Source organism: Chrysochloris asiatica, unplaced genomic scaffold (genome assembly GCF_000296735.1).
Source record: "Chrysochloris asiatica unplaced genomic scaffold, ChrAsi1.0 scaffold00122, whole genome shotgun sequence".
In the NCBI taxonomy this organism is placed as follows: domain Eukaryota; kingdom Metazoa; phylum Chordata; class Mammalia; order Afrosoricida; family Chrysochloridae; genus Chrysochloris; species Chrysochloris asiatica.
The window spans coordinates 423,867-440,914 of record NW_006408640.1 but is presented as its reverse complement, the minus strand read 5'-3'; the positions used below and the strand labels follow the sequence as shown (position 1 = coordinate 440,914).

The 17,048-nt window shown below is 38.2% G+C and overlaps 1 pseudogene; it reads right to left on the bottom strand.

Moving 5' to 3' along the window:
• Nucleotides 1–2,149: 2,149 nt before the first annotated feature.
• LOC102814994 lies at nt 2,150–3,218 on the bottom strand (annotated as a pseudogene).
• Between the last annotated feature and the right edge of the window lie 13,830 nt (nt 3,219–17,048).

Genomic DNA, 17,048 nt, shown 5'->3' with positions numbered 1-17,048 from the left:
ACAAGTCCACAGAGGAGATAGTTGAAGAGTTTCTGGAAGAAAATTTTCCTAACATCATGAAAAGTGAAAAGATCAGCTTTCAAGAAGCTCAACAAACCCCAGGATGGATAGACCCTAAAATACAATCACCAAGACATATAATAATCAAGCTCTCCAAAATCAAAACTAAAGACAGGATATTGAAAGCAGCTAGGGTAAAGAGAAATACAACATTCAAAAGCAAGAAAATCAGATTAAGCTCGGGTTTCTCAACAGAAACCATGCAAAAAAGAAGGCAAAGAGGAGACATATATAAAATCCTGAAAGACAAAAACTGCCGCCCAAGAATCCTCTACCCAGAAAAGCTGTCAATCAAATACAGTGGTGTAATCAAAACATTCCAGAATAAACAGAAGCTAAGGGATTTTGCCAAAGCCAACCCTGCTATGAAAAACCTCCTTAAGGAAGTTCTGTGGACTGAGAACCAACAGGAACACACAACAACTACAGAATGACATACATGTCAGCATCAGCCTGAACTCAGTCGACAAATAGAAGATTAAAGAACAGAATAAAATTATAAGAACAGAGGATCTGGAGGTCATTCTATGATCAAAAGACTTACAATGTGAAAAAAGGTATACACAGAGAACAGAGATCCAGGTGGTGGAAGGTCAGGTAGATTACTGGATTAAATAGACTGTCTTAAATGAAGGGAAGAACTAATGGAATATAAGGAAATCACAATGGGGTTGGGAAGTGGGGTTTAGTTTGGGTGTTGGGGAGGGCAATACAAGATGGGGAGAGGAGGCAGAAGAACAAGATAGATAGGGGAACACTGAGACAAGTTTGAATGGCCTAGTGGAACAGAGGTAAATAGTGATGCATGTTCAACCTTGGAATAACAGGGTTCTGGGATACACAGACCTATGTATAGCTTGAAAAGGGGAAATAATACTAAAATCTTTTACTGCCTTATGAATATTCATTTCCCTTTCCTGCTGTTGTAAAATAGACACTTGAGTGGGATAGAAAGGAATGTTGGGAAACATGAATAGAGAAAACTTGTAAGCCCGCCTTCAGCCTATAACTGATTAGAATACCTAAAAGGGGTTCTACAACTTCCCCAGTGAAATAGGCCTCATGCAAAGCCTTTACAGAGTATAGGACCTTAGGTGGAATCCTGAGTTCCATCCACAACCTTGTGAGGTGAGACAGTCTCACTAGAAAGGACAAGCAGACTGGAATAGCTACAGTGACAGAAGATACATCTTCATGATGATCCTGACTTATACTCAGAGTGATAGTTACTCTAAATACCAACAGAGAGGGGAAAAGTCTTCAAGTATCAATGCTATCCTCTCTGTACACAGTGTAGACAGGGATGGGCAACTTAGACATTGGCTACCTAAATGAAGGGGCAATAAAAGCACGAAGTGACTGGCTTACAAGGTTTCAAGAGGGAGTTTAGTTTAAGAGTATGGGGGGAAAGAAAGTGTCTCCATTGAATAGCTGTCTTCTTTTCTATATGGGTCTGGTGAAAAGAGATGTGGATAAGATTCAATAGTGAATAACTGTTATCCTGACTAATCGCGACTGTCACAATTGTAAAGGTAGAAGTTTTGTAATAAAAAAAAGGGGAGTGGTTAATCTTACAATCCAGAAACAGAGGACCCTAGGACCATCAAGAGAGGAACGCACAAGCAGAATGCGGGACCTTATCCAGAGAAGCAGCAGTGCCACTGATGGAGGCAGAGATGGGTGCATGAAGAGGGGGAGCGGCTGAGGACTCTAGATTCAAGGACTAAGAAGAGAAGGACTAAGAGCTGGTGGCCAGGAGCCGATTTACAGAATGTGCCCTTTGGTTTTGTTTGTGTGCTTTTTAAAAAGCTAAAGTGGATAGATAGAAATACTGTTAACTGATGGTACATGGAGGGGATTATAATCAATATAATGAAACAAGGTGCATGATTTGTTGAATGAAAAACTGAAGATATGCCCTGTAAACTTTCACTCAATCCACAATAAAAAACCTTAAAAAAAAGAAAGAAAATAAATTTCATTCTCAGGCAAAAGTGTTGAACACGTGGACTGAACTCCTCCACCGACCTCCTGACAAACACTGTGTGAGACTCGTCTGGAATGTTCTTTTTTCCTGAAAAGTTTTTTCTCACATGTGGTGCCCATGTGCACTATTGTCACCGTCCCTGGATAGCATCTGCATCTGAGCCTGCATCCTGGTGATCATCTCCTGCAGGCAGCCAAATTCACTTGTTCTTCCAGTAAGACCTGTTCTTTATTCATGTCCTCACTCTCCACTTTTCTGTCACCTCTCTTGAATCTCTCAGAGCAGTTCTCACAGTGGAGGTCCTGGGTCCCCTCCTTGAGATAATGCATGTGAGTTATGAGCATGGTCCTCAGCTTCAGGAAGTCTTTGTGTTCCGGGTTCTCTACCTCCACCACCCTCCATGGGTAGAGGCAGCCTTGGACCTTCTTTCCTTTGGCTTCAAACAGCTGGTTGCACCCAACCGCTGAAAATGGGATGCTAGCTTTGAAAAGCCTAATCTGCTCTTTAAAATCTTTATCTGACTTAGCATTAGGCAAGTAACAGATTATGATGATATTATTTTCTTCAGTGTCATCCAGAATCCTTTTCTTCAAGAGCTCACGGTTGAGGGGTGTCTGTCTTGGCCATAAGGGACACAAAGTTAACCTTGCTGTGTATCGCCTTCATAAATATGATATCCAGGGGTTTCAGTACATATCCAAAGGGTAGGATGAAGTAGAAGCAGCAGTGAATCCTTTTATCCTGTTCCATGATTTGCCATCTGTTCAAGTCACTGTCGTCATGCAGGTACCGTTCAAACTGCTCATCTATGTAGGAGACGATGGTCCTAAAAGAGTCTTGGCAGTTAATGGTGTCGCTGTAACCAAGTGTGTCCACCATTATCAGCCGTAGCTTGACCCCTTGCTCGTCAATTTCCACCATAAGGGCCCCGATTTGGACACTTATAATATTTTCTGCGGCCCGGGGGATGACTCTTTCTGGTTAGAGATCAGTCAGAAACAGGCTGTTTATGAGTGTCTACTTTCCCAGTTCTGAATCCCCAACAACCATTTGAGTTGACTTCAAAATCTTTCTTCAATGATTTTCGGTGAACTTAACTGGGAAGGTTTGCAAATCCAACATAGCCAGGAATTTCTAGATTTATAAACGGAGCTGGATGCTGCTTAGACATCTTGAGCAAAGTTTTGTCAACTGGCCAACTAGCCAGAAAACAGGGACCAACTGACCAAGTCCCAGACCCACCAAGTGCCCGCCGCCCACTGCCACTTGTCCTCCGCCTCACACCCTTTGCTGTGCTTTTTCGTGATGCTGGTTTCTTTGTTTCACAGAATTTTCTGCACTGAGCTCATTTTGTTTGTGGGTTTTCTTTTAATTTTAATTTCTGTTAATGTCTACTAAATCTTTTTGATTTTCCTTTTTTATTTTGATGTGAAGATACATCCGTTTTCTTTGAGTAAATGATTAATATCCCCCTGTTTAAAATAGTCTGTTTTATTTGGAAATCTGTTTGAATTCCTCGCCATTTGGAAGTTCTATATCTACATTATTCTCTCTTTTTGCTTTGTAGTCAACTTTATTACACCCTGATATCTCTGGTTCCCTATATTAGGCCTGGTAATTTAGCACCATAAAGTTCTGTTGTGGTGTTGTAGGATAATCACTAGACTTCAAGGTCAGTTTGAGTTGCAAGGTTGACTGTTCAACCTCAACAGCTGCTATAAGTCAGAACTAACTAAACAGCACAAGAACAACAACAAGAGGCTTGTTTTTAAATATTTTTATATCTGAATTCCACCACTTATCTGTCAGATTGTGGTACTGTGGTGTCTTGTGAGTTGTAATTCTGAAAGCTATGCCACAGGTATTTTAAATACTAGCAGGGTCACCCACAGTGGACAGATTTCAGATGAGCTTCCAGATGAAGACATACTAGGAAGGAGAGACAAATTACTTCTGAATATTTAGTCACTGAAAACCTCATGAATAGCAGAGAAACACTGTCAGATATAGTGTTGGAAAATGAGCCCTCCAAGTTGGCAGGCACTCAAAATGTGACTGGGGAAGAGCTGCCTCCTCAAAGTAGAGTTGACTGTGATGATGTAAATGGATCAAAGTCCTCAGGACCTTCATTTGCTGATGGGGCGCATCTCAAAATGAAGAGAAACAGCTGTAAACATCCATTAATAATCAGAGCATGGAATGTACAAAGTATGAATCTAGGAAATTTGGAAATTGTCAAAAATGAAATGGAACACACAAATATTGATATCTTAGGCATTAGTGAGCTGAGATGAACTAGTGTTGGTCATTTTGATTCAGACAACAACATGGTTTACTATGCCAGGAATGACAAATTGAAGAGAAATGGTATTTATTCATCATCAAAAAGTACATATCAAGATTTGTCATGAGGTACAATGCTGTCCCTGTCTGTGATAGGATAATATCCAAACACCTACAGAGAAGACCAATTAATACCACTATTATTCAAATTTATGCACCAACCTTTAAAGTCAGTGAGGATGAAATAGAAGAATTCTACCAGCTTCTTCAATCTGAAATCGATCAAGTATGCAATTAAGATGCATTGATCATTACTGGTGATAGGAATGCAAAAGTTGGGAGCAAAAAGTAAGGATAAGTAGTTGGAAAATATGGCCTTGGTGATAGAAATGATGCAGGAGATCACATGATAGAATTCTGCAAAACCAATGATTTGTTCATTTCAAATACCCTTTTTTAAACAGCATAAGATGACTATACACATGGACCTCAACAGATGGAATACACAGAAATCAAATTGACTACATCTGTGGAAAGAAATGGTGGAAAAGCTCCATACCATCAGCCAGTGCAAGGCCAGGGGCAGATTGTGGAACAGATTATAAATTTCTAATATGCATATTCAGACTGAAGCAAAAGAAAATGAAAACAAGTCCACAAGAGCCAAAACATAATATTGAATATATCACACATAAATTTAGAGATCATCTGAAGAACAGATTTGATACATTCTACACTAAAGACAAAGACCAGAAGAGTTGTGGATGACATCAAGAACATCATACAGGAAGAAAACAAAAAGTGATTAAGAAGACAAGAAAGAAGGAAAAGATCAAAATGGATGTCAGAAGAGACTCTGAAACTTGTTCTCCAGTGTACAGATACTAAAACAAATTAAGAAATGAAGATATACAAGAGCTAAACAGAAAATTTCAAAGGCCAGCTTGGGAAGGCAAAGTCAAATATTACAACAAAATGTGCAAAGATCTGGAGTTAGAAAACCAAAAGGGAAAAACACGTTCAGCATTTCTCAAGATGAGGGAACAGAAGAAAAAAATCAAGCCTCGACTTTCATTATTGAAGGATTCTCTGGGAAGATTATTGAATGATTCAGAAAGCATCAAAAGAAGATGGAAGGAATACACAGAGTAAGTGTACAAAAGGAAAGGGCTGATGTTCAACTGTTTCAAGAGGTAGCATATGATTAAGAGCCAATGATACTGAAGGAAGAATTCCAAGGTACATTGAAGGATTTGGTAAAGAACAAGGCACCAGGAATTAATGGAATGAAAGTTGAAATATTTCAAGAAAGTGAGTCAGCACTGAAGGTACTCACTCATCTATGCCAAAAACTTGGAAGACAACTATCTGGCCAACTGATTGGAAAAGATCCTTATTTGTGCCCATTCCAAGGAGTGGTGACTCAATGGAATGCAGAAATCATTGGATAATATCTTTGCTATCCCATGCGAGTAAAATTGTACTAAAGGTAATACAAAAACAGCAACAAGCATACAAAGAACTTCCAGAAGTTCAAGCCAGATTTAGAAGCGGACATGGAACGAGGTATATCATTGCTGATGTCAGATGGATCTTGGCTGAAAGCAGAGACTACCAGAAAGATGTTTATCTGTGCTTTATTGACTACACAAAGGCTTTCAATTATGTGGATCATGACAAGCTATGGACAACATTGTGAAGTATGAGTATTCTGGAACACTTAATTGTGCTCATGAGGAACTTATACATAGACAAAGAAGCAGTTGTTCCAACAGAACATGGGAACACTGAATGTTTTAAAACTAAGAAAGGTGTACTCCAGGGTTCTAGACTTTCACCATACTTATTCAACCTGTATGCTGAGCAAACAATCTGAGAAGCTGGGTTAGATGAAGAAAAACCTGGCATCAGGATTGGATGAAGACTCATTTAAAACTTGTGATATGCAGACAACACAACCTTGCTTGCTGAAAGTGAAGAGGACTTAAAATACTTACTGATGAAGATCAAAGACCATAGACTTCAGTATGGATTATGCCTCAATGTAAAGAAAACAAAAATCTTCACCACTGGACCAATAAACAACATTCTTATCAATGGAGAAAAGATTGAAGTTGTCAAGGACTTCATTCTTCTTGGATCAGCCATTAACACTTATGGAAGCAATAGCCAAAAAATCAAATGATGCATTGGGTAAGTCAGCTTGAGGACTAAGGTGCATCTGACCCAAGCATTTTCAATAACCTCATATGCATGCGAAAGCTGGACAATCAATAAGGAAGATCACAGAAGAATTGATGCTTTTGAGTTATGGTGTTGGAGGAGAATACTGAAAGTACCATGGGCTGCTAAGAGAACAAATAGATCTGTGTTGGAAGAAGGGCAGCCAGTGTGCTCCTTGGAAGCCAAGATGGCCAGACTTCGTCTATCATACTTCAGTTATATTGTTAGGAGGAACCAGTAACTGGAGAAGGATATCATGTTTGGTAAAGTGGAGGTTCAGAGAAAAAGAGGAAGACTCCCAGTGAGATGGATTGGCAAAGTGGCACCATCAATGGGCTCAAGTGTGGCAACAATTGTGAGGTTAGCTCAGGACTGGGTAGTGTTTCGTTCTGTTGTGCATAGGGTCTCTATGAGTTGATACTGACTCTATGGCACCTAACAACAACCAAAACTACTTGAATTGAATTCTGGTTGGTGTTATCATATTTGTTAATTTCAGATTGTTGTCTGCTGTTATTGGTTCTCAATTAAAAAAGCATCCTTTAATATTTTTTTGAAAAAATTGTTCTTGTTATTACACATTCTTTTAATTTCTTTTTAATCCAGAAATGTCCTAATTTCACTGTTGCATTTGAGGGACAGCTTTTCTGGGTATATGATTCTTGGCTAGCAATTTTTTTTCTTTTTTCTGAATTTAGTATATATCATTCTATTGCCTTCTGATCTGCAGGTTTCTTCTGCGAGATCAACACTTAATCATATTGGTTCTCCTTTGCTTTCATTTTTTCTAGAGCTGCTCTTAGGATTCTTTCTTTGTCTTTGGTTTGGGAAGTATGAGAATGATATATCTTGGTGTTTTCATTTTGGAACTTATTCTGTTTGGGGTTCATTCAGCTTCTTGTATGCTTATATTCTTGTCTTTTATGATTTGGAGAAACTTTCTTCCAACAACTCTGACAATTTTCTCTGCAGCTATTATTGTCTCCTTCTGTTCTGGAATTCCAATAACCTATAAATTATTCCTCTTCATGGTGTCCCACACAACTCGTAGGCATTCTTCTGATTTTTCTTTCATTTTTCTCTCTGTTTTTCTAGCATACTAGCATTGAGAGATGTCTCTTCAAGCTCACTAATTAGAGCTTCCATTTCTTCAAATCTACTTCTTTATTCTTTCAATATATTGATCATTTCTGATATCTTAGTATTAATCTAGATTTCTAATGGCAAGAATTACATTGTTTCAAAATTTGCATTTATTTTGTCTGTTTACTCTTGTATTATTTTCCTGAATTCTTCAAAAGTTCTGTGTTCTTGTTTTTCTCAATCTCTCTTGTCAATCCTAAATATCATTATTTTCATTTTTTTCAATTAGTTCCATTACTCTTTCTTCTTCAGAAATGTTATTGGATCTACATCTTGGTCATTTGTTTGTGTCACTCTCTCTTTGCGTGAGCTAAAATTATCTATTGTCTCTGGGACATTGTGGTGTTTTCACATTTGTATTTAATTGATGGTTATATGTTGATATGTTCTTAGGCTCTCACCAACTGTCTCCTGTGGGTATAGTTAGAGAACAGAAGTGTGTGCACTGTCCTTGATTCTCCATTTATACACCTCAGTTTAGGGTGGGTTTGCCTGAATTTGGCTGCTGTATATTGTTGATCAGGTGGTACAGGAGCTGGTATTGACTCTTGCCCATGGGTGGAGCTGCAGAGGGTATGGTTGTAGCTGAGTTGTGTGGACATGGTTGCTGTGTCCTATTGGCTGAGGAAGAGGAGGAATACACACACACAGACACATGCACATGGAAGCAAAAGAGAATGAGCAAGCAACAATCAACAGTTAAAAAAGAAAATGAGAAATGAGAAAAAAAAATTAAAACATGTAGGGACCATAAAAAAAAGAATATAATTAAGAAGAGAAAAGAGAGAAAGGAAAATGGAGCTATGGATGAGACAATGAAAGGAAGCAATATAAATAAATATAAACCTTAGAAAACCTGGATAGGGGAGATGAAAAGAGAAAGACTAGAGGGTAGTAAAGAAAGATGAGAAAGGAAAAAAAGAAGGGAATGAGAGACAGAATAAAAAAAGAAAAACAAAAGCAGAGCTAGAATAAAATCCAAGGGAATAGAAAGAAAAGGAGGAGAAATAATAAACAAAAACAATGAAACAACAAAAGGGAAAAACAAACAAACCCCCAAACAAAAATTAAAACAGTGCAATTGTTGTACGTCAAGAGGAGAAAAATGTATGTGTGTAGGGGGTGGGGTGGCCATGGAGAGGAGGTCCTGAAAGTCAAGGATCTCACAAGGTAGGTATGGGAGGGATGTGATAGCAGAGTTCCTGGCCCTAGATAGATTTCCAGTTGGCCTTGGTGTTATCTATATCCAAGGCACTCAATCAGGAAATAATTCATGGAGGCCTTTTATGGAGCTTGTTTCAGCATCTGTTAGGACCACAGGGCTGCTTGGGGGCAGTCTGACTGGTTAAATGCTTGTCTTGTGACTCTGTGGGTTCTGTCTTAAGTTGAGCCCACTTGAATCTTGGTACCAAAATGGAGCACTAAAGTGGTACAGTTGGCCCCCGCCTCACACTTGCTTGGCTCCCAACTCCTAGAGAGCAGGTGCTGTGCTGGGAGTAGATGAGGATGGGAGCTGGCCACACCTCTGGCCACCAAGAGAGTGTGGAGAAAAAGGAATAGCACCTTTCCAGACACCTGTGTGACAATGCTCTGCTAGGCCACCTTTGGTTGTCAAAGCTGTTCACAGAAGTTCCAGATGGTCACACTGCATTTGGCCAGTCATTTAACAGTCGGTCTTCTTCTCTTGCCATCCCTACTCAGCTTCTCCTCCCAGAAAGCTCTCAATCCACTTCTCTAACCTTCCTTATGAAGTTTGAGTTTCCAGGATTTGCAACTTTCTCTGGTTTATTTTGAAGTCCTAGTGTGTTGCTGTAGAATAAGCAGAGGACCAAAATGTTGGTTTGAAATCCAAGATTGTTGTTGTTGTTGTTGTTATGTGCCATGGAGTTGGAACTACAAGGTAGGTGGTTCAAACTTACTAGCCACTCCTTAGAAACCCTATACTGAGTCGCTATGTGTTCAAACCAACTCGATGGCACTTAACATCATCTTTTCTGTAGAGCAGGGATGGGAAACATAAGGTTGGTCTGGCACTACCAAAGCAACTGCAGTTACAGCCATTACATTAGGGGTGAGTCAATTAAATGTTTGACCAAATATAGCAGGCTAAATTTTAAGGTAATAATTTTGCAGGGCCCTTGAATGATGGTATAAATTTTGGCAGAAAAAAGGTTTTCCACTCCTGTTGTAGAGGATCCATATAGTGCTTCTGCCTAGTCTGCCATCTTACCAGAAATCGATATCTTTACTCTTAACATTTTAAAGAGGTCCTGTGAAACAGATTTATCTAATGTAGTGCATCATTTGATTTCTTGACTGCTGTATCCATGAGCATGAACTGTGGATTGAAGTAAAATAAAGTCTATGGCAACTTCAATCATTTCTGCATTTATCTTAATGTTATTTTTTGATCCAGTTATGAGGAGCCTTATTTTCTTTACAATGAGGCATAATCCATACTGAAGGTTGTAGTCTTTAGTCTTCAACAGTATTTTAAGTCCTCTTCATTTCCAGAAAGCAACGTTGTATCATCTGCATATCATAGGTTGCTAATGAGTCTTCCTCCAATCCTGATGCCATGCTCTTCTCTATATAATCCAGCTTCTCAGATTATTTACTCAGCATACAGACTAGATAAATATGGTGAAATGAAACAACCCTGATGCACATGTTTCCTGATATTTAACAATTTAGTATTCCCTTGTTTTGTTGGAACAACTGCCTCTTCGTTTTTGTACAGGTTCCTCATTAGTACAATTACATGTCCTGGAAAACCCATTCTTCACAATGTTATTCATAGTTTGTTATGATCCACCCAGTTAAATGCCTTTGTATGTTGTTGTTGTGAAGTGCCGTCGAGTTGGTGCCAATGTGTAGTAGTCTTGTATAGAGTTTCTGAGGATTGTATAGTCACAAGTAAATATCTTTCTGATATTCTCTGCGTTTAGCCAATACCTCTCTGATATCAGTAATGATATCCTCATTCCATGCTTTTTTTCTGAATCGAGCTTTAATTTCTAGCAACCCTTGTTAATATACTGTTCCAATAGGTTTTGATTATCTTCAGCGAAATTTTACTTGCATGTGACATTAAGGATATTGTTAGATAATTTCTGCATTCTGTTGGGTCATCTTTCTTTGGAAACATGGAAGTATTGTGCAAATATCTATCTCTTCCAATTGGTTTGCCAGGTAGCTATCTTCCAAATTTCTTAGCACCTTGAGTGCTGTATCAGTTTATTGAAACATTTCAATTTGTATTGCTTCAATTAGTGAAGCGTTTTTTTCACCAATGACATCAATGTTTGGACTTCTTTCAATATCATTGGTTCTTGGTCACTTGCTATCTCTTTAAATGGTTGGACATAGACCAGTTCTTTTTGGTACAATGAGTCTTTGAGACGCTCAATTGGATGCTAAATGTGGTGGTGCCACTCCTCTTAAATTTGTCATTCCTGGCTTAGTAAGCCATATGATTGACTGATTCAAAATGGCCAACATCAGTCCATTTCAGCTCACTAGTGCCTAGGTATCAATCTTTATGCATTCCATTTCACTTGTGACAATTGCTAGTTTTCCTAGGTTCAAACTTTGTACATTCCACATTCTCTTTACTAATGGATATTTACAGCTCTTTCTTTTAGAGTTGTGCCCTATCAGCAAATGAAGGTCCCTTCATGTCATTTAGACCAACTCTTCCTCAGTCATATTTTGAGTACCTCACATCTTCCGGCACAATATCAGAAAATGTTTCATTGCTCTATTTATAAGATTTTCAGTGTATACTCTTTCATAGTGTAGTGGATACGAATCGGGCTGCAAACCTTACAGTCAGCAGTTCAAAATTACCAGCTGTTCTGCAGGAGAAAGATGAGGTTTTCTCCTCCCATGAAGATTTACAGCCTCAGAAACCCTGTACAGGATTGCTCTGGGTCAGAATCGACTCAACAGCACTTAATAACAACAACAACCCTTTCATAAGAGTCCTGGTGTGGCATTGTGGGTTAATGCACCAGACTGCAAAGTTGTTAAACTTCAAGATTCAAGCTTACCAGCTGCTCCTCAGAAACCCTATACAGGGTCACTATGGGTCAGAATCAACTAGACAGCACTTAACAACAACAACAAAAACAACCTCTTTCATAAATTGTCCACCTCTACTTTTTCCTAGTCTGTCTTTGTCTGGAAATTCCAATGAAACTTTTCAATCTTGGGTACCCCAGATGGTATTTAAAAATCGGTATCATAGCTGCTAGCATCACAGCAATACAAAAGCCACCAAAGTGCATCAAAGTGACAGAGGAATGGTGTGTGTGTCTGGTACTGAGTAATTACTCTGAATGAAAGGTGTGTTATAAGTAGCACTGGTGAGAAAAAGGGAGGTCAAGGAGAGGGCAAAAAATGGAAAAACCTCAATTTCTCTAGATGCCACCAAAAGAACACTAGACAAGTGTTTGATTTGGGCATTCTGGGTGCCTACATGACCAAGTTAAAAAAACAAAACTAAAAACTGTAATTTATGTAACTATTTTCAATTTGTGATAATGAACAACCAGCTTATCCGGTATTTCCCGGGAAACTTCTCCAAAAGAGAGGCGTGACATTGTGCCATGAGGTATGTCAGTGGTTTGTTGGACAACAACATTTGGGGGACTTATGTGGTAGAAAATAAATCATGCCCTATTGTTCCATAAACACGGGTTACAAAATTCCCCTTTATGATATTAGTTCCAAATACAACTTCACATATTCACTGTTCTCAAAGAAACTACTGGATTTACAGCACAGCCAACATAAATGTGTGGTCTTAATCTGTGGGATAAGGGCTATACTTTGTGGAAGAAGTTCTCAACATACTGAACAGCTACTTCTTGGAATTCCATGCAGTCAAGTCCCCACACTCTGGGTTTAAAATATTTCCACATTTGTATTTGAATTGCCTTGGTGCCACCATGAAAGAGAGCAATTCCTTCTGTGTGAGGGTTAAGGCGAGGGTGGGAACTCATTTTCTTCATTGTAGTTATGTCATTATTCTCAGGGGAGTAAAATTTGTGAACAGAAAACAGTAAAAAGTTGGTAAAGTTTTGATTTTAAAGTCCTTCACCTTTTTGCAGGGAGAATGGGACTATGCTCATGAACATATATAGATTTGATAAAGGATATATATATTTTTCCCCTTTTAGTATGGGTACTTTTTCTTAATATTTTACAGTAATGGTCCTATGCAGTATTTCTCTTTTTGTGATTGACTTCGCATAATGTTCTCAAGGTTCATCCATGTTATGCAGTAGCTTGCAGCTTCCTTCAAGGTAGCATACTATTCCATTGTGTGTATGTACCAAAGTTTGTTTATCCATTCTATCATAGATAGGCACTTAGGCTGTCTCCATCTTTTTGCTATTGTAAATAGTGCTGATATGAACATTGGTGTGCATATATCTACTCATGTTATGGCTTGTATTTCTTGTGTATAAATACCAAGTAGAGGAATTGCTGGATCATAAAGTATCACAGTTTCCACCCTTCTGAGGAAGCACCGTATTCTTTTCCAGAGTGGAAGGACCATATTGCAATCCCACCAACAATGTAGGGGGGTCCCAGTCTCTCCACATCCTCACCACTGTATATTGTCCTCTACTATTTTGAGCTTTGCTATTATGGCTGGTGTGAGATGATAGCTCATTGTTGTTTTTATTTGCATCTTGTTAATGGCTAGTGATCGTGAACTGTTCTTCATATGTTTGTTGGCTGCCCAGATCTCCTCCTTGGTGAAGTGTCTATTCATGTCCTGTGCCCATTTTTAATTGGGTAATTTGTCCTTATCTTGTGAGGTGTTGTAGGTTCCTATATATTTTGGAAATCAGTCCCTTGTTTGATGTGTCATTGCAAAATATTTTTTCCAATTCTGTCGGCACCCTTTTAACTCTTTGTGAAGTCTTTTGATGCACATACGTTTTTTAATATTTAGTATGTCCCATTCATCTATTTGTCTACTTTTGTTTGTGTAATTTTCAAAAATGTTTGTAGTCTGTTTATGTCTTTAATTCATGCAGAGTTGGGTTTTGTCTAAGGCATGAGGTAAAAGTCTTCTTTCAATCATTTGCATATCACTTTCTAGTTCTGCCAGTACCATCTGTTGAAGACACTATCTCCTCCCCATGCAATATACTTAGGTACTTTTATGAAAATCAGTTGGTTGTATGTGGATGGGTTAATTTCTGGATTCTCAGTTCTGTTCCATTGATCTACGTGTCTTTCATCGAACCAGTACTAAGCTGTTTTGACCACTGTAGCCGTGTAGTAAATTTTGAAATCAGAGAGTGAGAGGTTTCTCACCTTGTTCTTCTTCTTAAGCAGTGCTTTGCTTATTCTGGGTCCCTTTCTTTTCCATATAAAATTTGTAATTGTTTTTTTCCAACTCTTTGAAGAATGTCATTGGAATATGTATTGGGATTGCAGTATATGTGTAAATTGCTTTGGACAGTATTGACATTTTCACAATGTTAAGTCTTCCTATTCAGGAGCATGGTACATTCTTCCATTATTGTAGGTCTCTTTTGGTTTCTTGTAGTAGTGTTTTATAGTTTTCTTTGTATAAGTCCTTTGTTTCTCTGGTTACATTTATTCCTAAATATTTCATCCTTTGGGTGGGTATTGTAAATAGTACTGCTTTCCTAATGTCCTTTTCAGCACTTCATTATTGGTATAGAAAAATACAACTGACTTTTGTATATTGATCTTATACCCTGCCACTTTGCTGAATCCTCCAATGAGGTCTAGTAGTTTTTTACTGAGTCTTTGGGGTTTTCTATGTTTAGGATCATATTGTCTGCAAATAGAGTTTTACTTCCTCTTTGCCAATTCAGATGCCTTTAATTACTCTATCTTGCCATATAGTTCTGGCTAAGACTTCCAGCACAATATTGAATAGGAGTGGTGAAAAAATGCATCCTTGTCTGGTTCCTGTTCACAGAGGGAAGGCTTTCAGTTTCTCTCCATTGAGTATAATGTATGCTGTTGGCTTTTTATATATACTCTTAAATATGTTGAGGAATTTCCCTTCAGCTCCTACTTTGTTGAATGTTTTTATCAGGAATGGATGTTGGTTTTTGTCAAATGCCTTTTCTTCATCAATTGGTATGATCATGTGGTACTTTTCTTTTTCTTATTTACATGGTGGATTACATTGATTGTTTTTCTGATGTTGAACCAATAGTGTATATTATTATGTATTTACATATGCTGTAAATATATCTATGAATAGTGTAGAGCACACAGAGCAAAGTTATGTTAACATCTTATCTATAATCAAACACCTTGAGAGAATGAGTTACTAGATCAGGAGTCTCAGGACTATAATCTTAGGAGATATCAAGGTCAATTGGCATAACATTGTCCACAAAGACAACGCTCTATATCCAATGTTGTGCATTGTGACTGGGGACCTTAAAAGCTTTGGAGTGACGATCTAAGATGCAGAAGAAAAGAAGAGTGAAACAAAACAAAACAAAAACAACCAAAGATGCATAGAAATAATTAGTCCCAAAGACTAATGGATCACATAAACCTAAGATGATGAGACTAGAACAGATGGTGCCTGGTTACCATTATCACCCATTCTAAACAGGATTACATTAGAAATTTCTTGATAGAGTAGGTGAAAAACATGAAACACAACTCACAATAATAAAAAAAAGACCAAGTGTACTTGTCTGAAAGAGATTGGTAGAATCCCTGAACCTAGGGCCCTTAGTCACCCTTCAGGCCTGGAATTGAACTTCCATTGATGGCTCAATATTAAAACAATAGACTGATATATTAGGTCAACAATAACATTAGGGAAGTAGACATGCCTTAGAACAATCAACCATTGAAGATCAAGAGGGCACCATTTGCCCAGGAACAAAGTTTAGAAGGCAGGAAGGGTTAGAAAATAAAGAGGACTGGAAATGGAAAACACCAGGCAGAAGTTGGATGAGTGATGTTGCATTGTGGGACTTGAAATGAATAACTTGAGAGAAAATGAATAGAAAACTAATTTGCTCTGTAACCACTCAATTCACAATAAAACGTTTTATAAATTAAAATTTTAAAAATTAATAAAGCCTTTCACCTCACTTTACCAAGTAATAGATGTAGTCAGAAACAAAACGTTGGAGTCCTTAATATAATAGAGAAATAATGGGAAATGACCAGTTTGCAAATATAGTTCTCAATTACCTCTCCCTACATTCATTTGACAAATTTCATAATTTCTGGTTAATGTGATGTGGTGCTGCCAGAGAACCTTCCTTGTGTGTGTGACTGGGATAGAGATAGAATGGTATCCAGGCAGTTCTGAAGTCTTCACGGTAAACTCTGAAGAAGGAAATGGGTGGTGTTGTTAAGGTCATAGGGATTGTAAACTAGAACACATGGTTCAACATCTATACCAACTGAGACAAATCTGAAGCTGATTTGGGGATCCATGGAAGCCCCTGGAGCAGCTCTAGACTATAAAGGTCTACACTTGTCCTTTCCCTCCTGCTTCCCAGCCCAGCAAGGACCTCCCTTGCTAATGTCAACTTACTTTCCCTGCTTGAAAGATAAAGAAATTACCTGCTTTTCAGTAGGGTATCAAGGAAATGGACACATTCTTATCACTGATATATTCTCTGGCATCAACGTACAGAATCTCAGTCACGTTAGCCACCACAGTTTTTTAAAGATGCATCAGGAATGTAGCCAAGGATTTGGAACTTTGATTCCTTAACTATGGTGCTCAGTGACTGGAGATGGTTTCAAAATTGGTGAAGAGAATTTTACAGTTTTATTTATGTGAATGTATGAGGGAGCTTCAAAATCTCATGGAAAAATGTCATTGTCTTTTCATTCAGTTTTTTTCACAAACTTCTGAAGCCTGTTTTATGTTATGCAAATGCATATGTAAGTTTATTTACATGAACATGTACATATTATCAATATAAATTGTCTATATATCCTTCAAAAATAGTTGCTGTTGAGTTGATTCAGCTTCCCAGCATACCCATTTGTTAGGATAGAACTGTGCTCCATGGAGTATTCAATGGCTGATTTTTCAGAAGTAGGTTGCCAGGCCTTTCTTCTAAGAGACCACTGGGTGAAATCTAACCTTCAATCTTTTGGTTAACAGTCAAGTATGTCAACCTCTAACTTTTTATATCACCCAGGGACCCCTAGAATGTACTTTATTGTAGTTGTTGTTGTGTGCCGTTAAGGTAACTCATAGCAACCCTGCAGAACAAAGTAGAACTTCCTCATAGCATTTTCTAGAATGTGATCTTTATGGGAACAGATCATCAAGTCTTTCTCCCATTAAACTAATAGGTGAGTT